Source organism: Marmota marmota, unplaced genomic scaffold (assembly GCF_001458135.2).
Source record: "Marmota marmota marmota unplaced genomic scaffold, marMar, whole genome shotgun sequence".
Lineage (NCBI taxonomy): Eukaryota > Metazoa > Chordata > Mammalia > Rodentia > Sciuridae > Marmota > Marmota marmota.
This window is the reverse complement of record NW_026000164.1, coordinates 3,055,232-3,063,624: the sequence shown is the minus strand read 5'-3', so window position 1 is coordinate 3,063,624 and position 8,393 is coordinate 3,055,232.

Here is an 8,393-nt window from a genome sequence, read left to right as displayed (position 1 = left end):
CAATTTCTGACCAAGGCTACCAGAATATTTCAGTGGATCAAGGATAGCCTTTGCAACACAAGTGCTGCAACAACTGTAGATCCAAATGACACCGGATCCCTATTTCACAGCACATATAAAAACTACCTCAAAATGGATCAAAGTCCTAAATTAAAGCTAAAGCTCTTAGAATAAAGTGGAAGCATAAATTTTCATGGCCTTGGATCAGACACCAAAAAAGTTAACAATAATTTCTTAATATCATCAAATATCCTGTGTTCTCTTAGAAGAGGCTTAGCAACTAATTATAAGTATATCCACAAGGAGATCATAATATTTGTGAGATAATTGAAATTTTTGAATACTGGATGTTTGATGAAATTCAGGATGGTGTTTTGGTATTGCGCTTATATTTTGTAAAGAATTCCTCACTTCTCATAGATACATGCTAACATATTTACTGTTAAAATGATATGACAGGGCTGGGGTTGTAGCTCAGTGGTAGAGCACTTGCCTAGCATGTGTGAGGCACTGGGTTCAATCCTCAGCACCACATAAAAATAAATAAATAAAGGTATTATGTCCATCTACAATAAAAAAATGTTTAAAAATACATATATAACATTTATTTGTCACTTATTTTGAAGTAATCCCGTGGAGGGGGTGTGGATATATAGCTATATAGATGGAATATAGATGGAAGGAGAAAGGCATGAGTTGTGGAAGCCACTTGGTAGACTGAGGAGGTCCTTAAACCCTTCACTCTGCTCCCATATTGCTTGAAAGAGGTGGGACAAATCTTAATGAAGGAAACAGAAGATAAAGAAGATATAGCACATATACACCTAAAAACATAATCTCAAGTACAAAAAGAAAGAATAAACCAACAATGTCAGATTTTAGCACATTACTCTTAGAAATTGCTAAATCACATAGACAAAAACATAAGCAAAGATTATTATGGATTATTTGAATAATGCATTTGATAAACTCAAATGTACGTATAAGCCTCCACATTAGCAAACAAAGGATGCATGTATACAGAGTGTACGTAGATGATTCATAAAAACTGACCAAATAATGATTATAAAGGAAGTCTTAAATTCTTAAAGAATCAAAAGCAGCCAAGCATGGTGGTGCATACCTATAATCTCACTGACTCCAGAGGCTGAGGTAGAAGGATGGCAAGTTCTAGACCAGCCTCAGCAACTTAGCAAGACCCTGTCTCAAAAATAAAAAAAAGGGCTGGGGAATGTAACTCAGTGGTAGAGCACTTCTGGGTTCAATCCCCTGTGCCAAAATAAATCAATCAAACAGACCATATTCTGAAACAATAATGTGACAAAGGAGATTTTTTTAAAGACTGGAATAAATGAGAGGTAATCCATGCTCTTTGGTGGACCAGTTCTCCTCAAATGTTTTCCATAATTCTTATCCCACCAAAATCCTAACCAGAATTTTTGAGAGGTTTAAAAGAACTTATTCTGGAACATGAAAAAAAAATCAAGTTCACAAATGATGAAGTTGACCTTCATAAAGAAGGAAAAGAAGGCTCGTTCTATCAAATATTAAGTTATACTATAATGTTGTGCTGATTGTTTAAAATCCTGGTATTGGCTCATGAACAGACCAACAGATCAACGAAACTAAAAAGAGAGCTCAGAGGCTCACCCATGAGCACAAGGCAACTGTAGATAGACTGCGGAAGAATGGACCATTTAGTAGGTCACAGTGCGGAAGGCTCCTGCACCATGGAGAAAAGATAATCTTTTCTTACCCTTACTCTATCTGGCACCATGTCGAATGGGTCCCAGATAGAGTAAGGGCTTCTGTGTAAAATGTGAAACTACAAACCCCCAAAAGTTATTTCTGTGACCTACTGGTGGAAATTTTCCTGAATTAAGACTAAAGATCACAAGCCCAAGTGTAAAAACATCATAGATTTCATTTCATCAATATTAAAGGCTTCTATTCAACAACGAAAACCACAAAGTCGACAGGTTGGGAGATGGTATTTTCAACATTTCAAAATGAAAAAGCATTAGTAATTAGAATATATAAGGAATGTCTGCAGATCTATAAGAAAAACCCCTTTTAGAAATGGAAAACCAGGGGCTGGGACTGCGGCTCAGTGGTAGAGCGCTTGCCTTGCATGTGTGAGGCACTGGGTTGGATCCTTAGCACCACAAATAAATAAATAAAGGTACTGTGTCCATCTACAACTAAAAATAAATAAATAAAAAGGAATGGAAAACCATATAAGCTAGTAATTTATACAGAAACCCAAGCTGATAATAAACCATTAAGGTCTGATCCAAGTTAGAAAAGGAGATACTGTGAAATGTAAGCAGGGTGTCAGGAAACACGAAGGCAGGTCTGGAGCTGCAGGGAAGCAAGTGGGGACATGTTGGGAATGCACTTTGTGCAATGAACCTCCGTCCCTCCCGTGACCCAGAAAGCCCACTCTGGGCTCAGTAATTGAAATAAATTCTCATCCCAGGTTGTGAGGGGACAAGAACCGAGATGTCCAGCACACGTTGTCCTGGAGTGAGAACTGGCTGCAAATTCCTATCCACCCCTGGGGGGAAAGGGGAGTCAAGGTCACGGCTGTGAGACATGAAGTGCCAAGAAACTGGCTGCACTCCCTGGTTCCCTGGGCAGCAGAGCTGAGGGGCTGGGATGGAATTGGGTTTACCTGGGAGCTGAGAAAGTGAAGGGGAGGAACAGGATTGGGCCTGGGGAGCCAAACAGACCTGACAAAGTCCCTGCCAGCCCTGGGGGACCCCGGAGCCAAGATGGCTGACAAGATCTCTGCAGAGGAGGGGGATGAGCTGGCCCTGGCTCAGCCAGCACTGGGGCCACCCACAGGACACCGTGCCTTTGCCCAAATGCTGAGACAGACCCCAAAGAAGCCAACAGAAGAAAAGTTAAATTAAAAAGGAGTGATTATATCAAACACTGGTGAGGAGGCAGAGAATCTGGATCTCTCACATTGCAGATGTAAGCAGAAAACAGTTTGATAGTTTCTTTAAAAACTAGATAGTCCTCCCTCCCTTTGGTCCCTTAAGGGAGGGAGGACAGGAAGGAAAGGGGAAGTACTTTGAAATGATATTGGCCAAATTATATTGTTGTATTGTGTGCATGTATGAATATGTAACCACAAATCTCACCATTATGTACCATTATGTAATTATTTGCATTACACAATTACAATGCAGCAATATGAAAAAAAAACAATAAATGACAGGATTAAAAAAAAAACTAGATAGTCACTTACCATATAACCCCACAATCACACTTTGAGGCATTTATTGCAGGAAAATGAAAACTTATGTTCACAGAGAGGCCTGAGCACTAGGACTCACTGCAGTGTCACTCATAAGAGCAGACTAGAAACACCCTGAACGTCCCTTGGTGGGTAAATTGTTGAACAAACCTTGGTTCAATAGACAACAGGTCAGCAATAAAAAGTATCCATGCTGCCAGGTGCAGGCAGGTGGAGCTGCCAGGTGCAGATTACTCCAGTAATCCCAGCAGCTCCAGAGGCTGAGACAGGAGGATCACGAGTTCAAAGCCAGCTTCAGCAAAAGCAAAGTGCTAAGCAACTCAGTGAGACCCTGTCTCCAAATAAAATACAAATAAGGCTAGGGATGTGGCTCAGCGGTCAAGTGCCCCTGAGTTCAATCCCCAGTACCCCCACCCCCCCACACAAAAAAAAACAAGTATCCATGCTGACACTTGGAAAAACCCAAATGAACATCATTAAGCATTGTGCTTAGAGGTTGAGGGGAGCTAAGAAATGTCATGTCCAGCATGCCGTCACTCAGATGGCATTCTCAAAATAGCAGAACTGCAGAAATCGGGGAGAGCTTAGTGGTTTCTAGGTTTCTAGGTGACAGGGGCAGGGAATGGATGTGAATAAAAAGAGGGGAAAGTAGAAGGAGGGATTCTTTTGTAGTGATGGAGCAGCAGTGTATCGGTTGAGGTGATGGTAAAACAAACCTACAGCTGAGATAAAATTGCATAGAATTGTACACACATGGATGCAAGCAGATTTTTGAATGGTGAAAATAGCTTCCATAGTCCATACTGATACCAATTTTCTAGTTTCGACACTTTAATCTGGTGTTATGGGTTGGACCTAAGATATACCCCCAAAGACCATTGTAAGACTTTGTGTATTAGCTGGCTTTGCATTGCTGTGGCCAAAAGCCTGACAAGAACAACTCAGAGGAGGGAAAACTTACTTGGGGCTCATGGTTTCAGAGGACCCAGTCCATTGCTCTGTGAGGCAGAATATCGTGGCTGAACAGCAGGACAGAGGAAAGCACCTCACCCCCTTGGTGGCCAGGAAGCAGAGGGAGGGAAGGGGGAAGGAGCCACAGGTTAGATGCACCCTTCCTGAGTACAATCCTCAGTGATCTACACCTGCAGCCATGCCCCACCTGCTACAGTCCCACCCCAGTTAGTCCATTCACACTAGGATGGAGGAAGTACTGGGTCACAGCTGCCACATTTCACCTCCAAACATCCGTGCATTAACACAGGATCTTTGGTGGGGACGCGAGGCGTGGAGCCTTGAGGAGGTGGGACCTAGTCGGAAGAGATGGGTCACTGGGGTGTGCCTTGGAAGAGTATATTTTGTCCCTAGAACCCCCAACGGCCATCTGCTTCCTGACCACCATGAGGTAAGCAGCCTTGTTCTGCCACACCCTTCTGCCATGACACCAAGGGCCTGGAGACAATGGAACCAGCTGAGCATGGACAGAAACCTCTAAAACAGTGAGCCAAAATAAATCTTCCTCCTTTGCTCTGGTTCCTCAGGCATTTCATCACAGTGACGGAAAGGTGACTAACACATCCGGCTACGGAATTTGTGTCTTAGCAGATTCAATACACCATCGACGCGGCAGCCCCTCAACAACAGAAATGTATTTCTCACAGTTCTGGAGGATGGAAGTCCAGGGTGAAGGCACCAGCAGACTCAGGGTCCAGGGAGGGCCCACTCCTGTTCACAGACTCACCATCGTCTGGCTGTGTCCTCACAGGAGAGAGTGGGCCAGGGAGCTCCCCAGGGTCTTCCTTAGAAAGCCACTAATCCCCCATAGCCTCCCAAAGACCCACTTCCTGAAGCCACCATTTGGGGCGTGAGAATCTCAACCTATGAATATTAGGGAGACATAAGCTTTGAGTCCACTGCAAGATGTCACCGCTGGAGATTTGGAGCAAAACCTACACAGAATTCTGCTCTCTTTTTGCTACCCCTTGTGAATGTATAATTATTTCACAACTGAAAACTTGTTTTAAATATAGAAATACAGATTCTCAAGAAAAAATATAGTAAAACGCTGGTTTCCTATCTTCTTCAATTATATGATGCCTCTTTCTGTAAACTATTCCAAAGGGACATGGCATGAATAATACTGTGATGGGAACATCTGCCCCACTCTCAACTTCCCTCCTGTAGGAGTGGCATCATAAGAGCAAAAACAAGTAGCACAGCAATTACGATTTTAGCAAAAATAACTAAAAGGTAGATGAAAAGAGAGAAATGAAGCACAGTTTTTAAATCCAAAGCTTTGTATTACTATGATGATAAATATGATCTATTCGTATTTTATGGGGTTGTGGCTCAGAGGTAGAGCGCTGCCTAGCATGCGTGAGGCACTGAGGTCGATCCTCAGCACCACATAAAAATAAAATATTGTGTCCACCTATAACTAAAACATAAATTTTTTTTAAAAAGAATGCATATAAATTCAAGGATATACATCAAACTTTTAAAAGGAAGAGGGCTCAGACTGCTCCCGTCCTTATTGTGCGGGTCATGGCACTGGGTGGCTGTACCAGGTTCTGGGTTGCTCCTCTGGAGAGAAAAAAAGGCATGCGCTGTCCCCAAGCTACCACCAGCTGGACGCTAGGTGGCGTCGTTGCGCCCGCACGCCCGCGGTCCCTGCCAGAGCCTAAACCCGGTGTCCCGGTGGTTTTCAGCACTGACGCAACCACAGGACCCAGACAGGCGCAGCTGGGAGGGCAGAGAAGGCTGGGAGGCTACGACAGAACGGCCTCGTGCTGCCCTCCTATGCACCCACTGTTCGCTCCCATCCTTCTTCCTCCCTCTCCAGGAGTCTATTTCTCCTTCTCCAGCCCCTCCAAGTATGTACCTTCTTCTCTTCCAGAAACTTCTGGGTCATGTGAGGACCCCCCCATGAATCAATTGTGAGTCCAAAGAGCAAGCAATACTTTTGCCAGAAAGGGCACCCACCGAAAAAGGCAACCACGGTCTTACTGGCAAGAGAAGCAGCACCAATTTGCTGAAGTCGTGAATTATTTTAATTCCCGAGATTCGTTCCGTCTTGTCTTTGGTTGAACCCTCTAGCTTCAGCACAGAGGGAGCATGGACTGTGACAACAGGGTGCTGTCCTAACTGTGCGACTGGCCGTAGAGGAAGACATGCTAGTGGGAAGTGTGTGCTGGTGTGCGTGGTTCAACCCACAATGCGCATGTGCAAGAGGTCCAGGCCACTTTGGAGATCCCTGCCAGCCTTTTACTGTGCAGAGTAGGATATAGGCTGTGCCCCTGCCTTGCCAGCTCTGGTTGCCCCGACAGCCTCCTGCCTTCAGATTTCTAGCAAGAAGTAGGCACCACTCTCCAAGTTCATATATGTCTCCAGGTCCTGGGGTCCGGGACAAGCTCCAGGTACAGGGAGGGCCTGGGAGCTTCCACAAGTGGTGGACAGCAGGCAGGATGGAGGATTCTCCCCATGCCCCTGGCCCAGGCGGGCACCTGCAGCCTCTCAGGCATTCCCTGGAGGCTCCCCTGACTCAAGGACGAGGAGACGCTGCAGCACCACCTCCTGACGACCGCACCCCTTGCTTCAGTGAGCTCCTTCGCGCTCAGATAGGCTGGAGTTGGCAAGGGAGGCATCCCCTGCCCTAAGCAGTGGAGAGCTGAGCACAGGCCACCAGATACCAAGCAGATGAGATTGACAGCAGTCCATTAGTCACATAGACTCACAGCCCCAGGGAACAGACACATGGGAGGTGCCCTTGGGAGCAGAGTGAACCAGCCGGGGTGGGAGGCAGACTGTGTAGCGATGAGAGTGGGGTCGCAGGGTACCACGGGAGGATGTGTCGGGCTTGTTTAAATAATTGCACAGATGGGCAGGTAAGTAAAACCTGCCAGGCTGAGGACTGGGTGAGGCACAGCTGTCCTGTTGGACCAGGGAACTCAGCGGATAGGGACCCTCTTCTGTGGGGTGGAGGGCACACGTGGAGAGAGCCAGGTTTAGGCTCTGGGCCCTGCCTGCATAGCTCAATAATGGCGAGAGGTACGTGGAACTTCCGGCCTGGTGGTTCATAGGGGGACGGTGTACTTGAGGTTTTCAGCCCTGGGTTGAGAAAAAAATCCTTAGATGCTGAAAAGTATCCATTGCCATTTCTCATTCCTCTCCCTACCAGGACCCAGGTATCTGCTTAGGCTTGTGGTCAAGTCTAAATCTGTTTAATTACTTCTTGGCTATAAATCATTCTGGCAGTGGGCTGACCTGCAAGGCCAGGGCCGCCTGCTGGGCCACTCAGAGCCAGTTTAACTCGCAGCCCCTTTACCCTTTATTCTTTCCTTCTTTCTTTCTTCTTTCTCTTTCTCTCTCCCCCTCCTTTGAAGAGGAGAGGACAGACACAGAGAGACTCAGGCAAGCAAACAGGGCTATGTGAAGCAGAGGCCAAGACTGGAGCTACGGAATGCTGATCTTCCAGGAGCCGGAAGACACTTCGGAGGAGCGCCGCCTGCCGGCCCCTGGATCTGGAATTTCTGGCCTCCTGAACTATGGGATTCTAACTCCTGTTGTTTCGAGGCACCTGGCTCATGCACCTTTTGATGGTGGCCGCAGGAGTCTAATGGAATAACCTGTCAGAGAGTAGCCTGCAGGAGAGGGAAGCCATGCAGTCAGAGGCTGCAGGGTGGACAGCAAGAGGCACATGTCCAGGTCGTCTGGGCAGGTGCAGTTCCAGATGCCATGGCACCCAGAGGAGTCCCCACCTGTGCAGAGCAGCAGGGCTGGCGTTTGCCCAAGGGACAGTGTAAGCAAGGACAGCCACCTCAGCAGAAAAATTTTCCTCCAAACCCCCTCCTGCCCATGCCTGCCCCTGGGGCATTGGCAGGTGCAGGAAAGAAGGAGGGGACAACCCACCCAGTCCCTCCCCAGGCAGGGTCCTTGGGTCTCGGGTCAGTCCGAATTGGGAGGGGAGGGAGAACTTTGAACTAGATGTCGGGTGAGAGTATTAAATGAATTTGAGAGCACATTTCATAAACAAACATAGTCAAAAGCCGGGGTGGGGCCTGCTCCAATGTAGTAAGCTCAGGAAGAAAGATCCCGGGAGTGGAAGAAACAGGAACCGCAGGAACTGGGGACT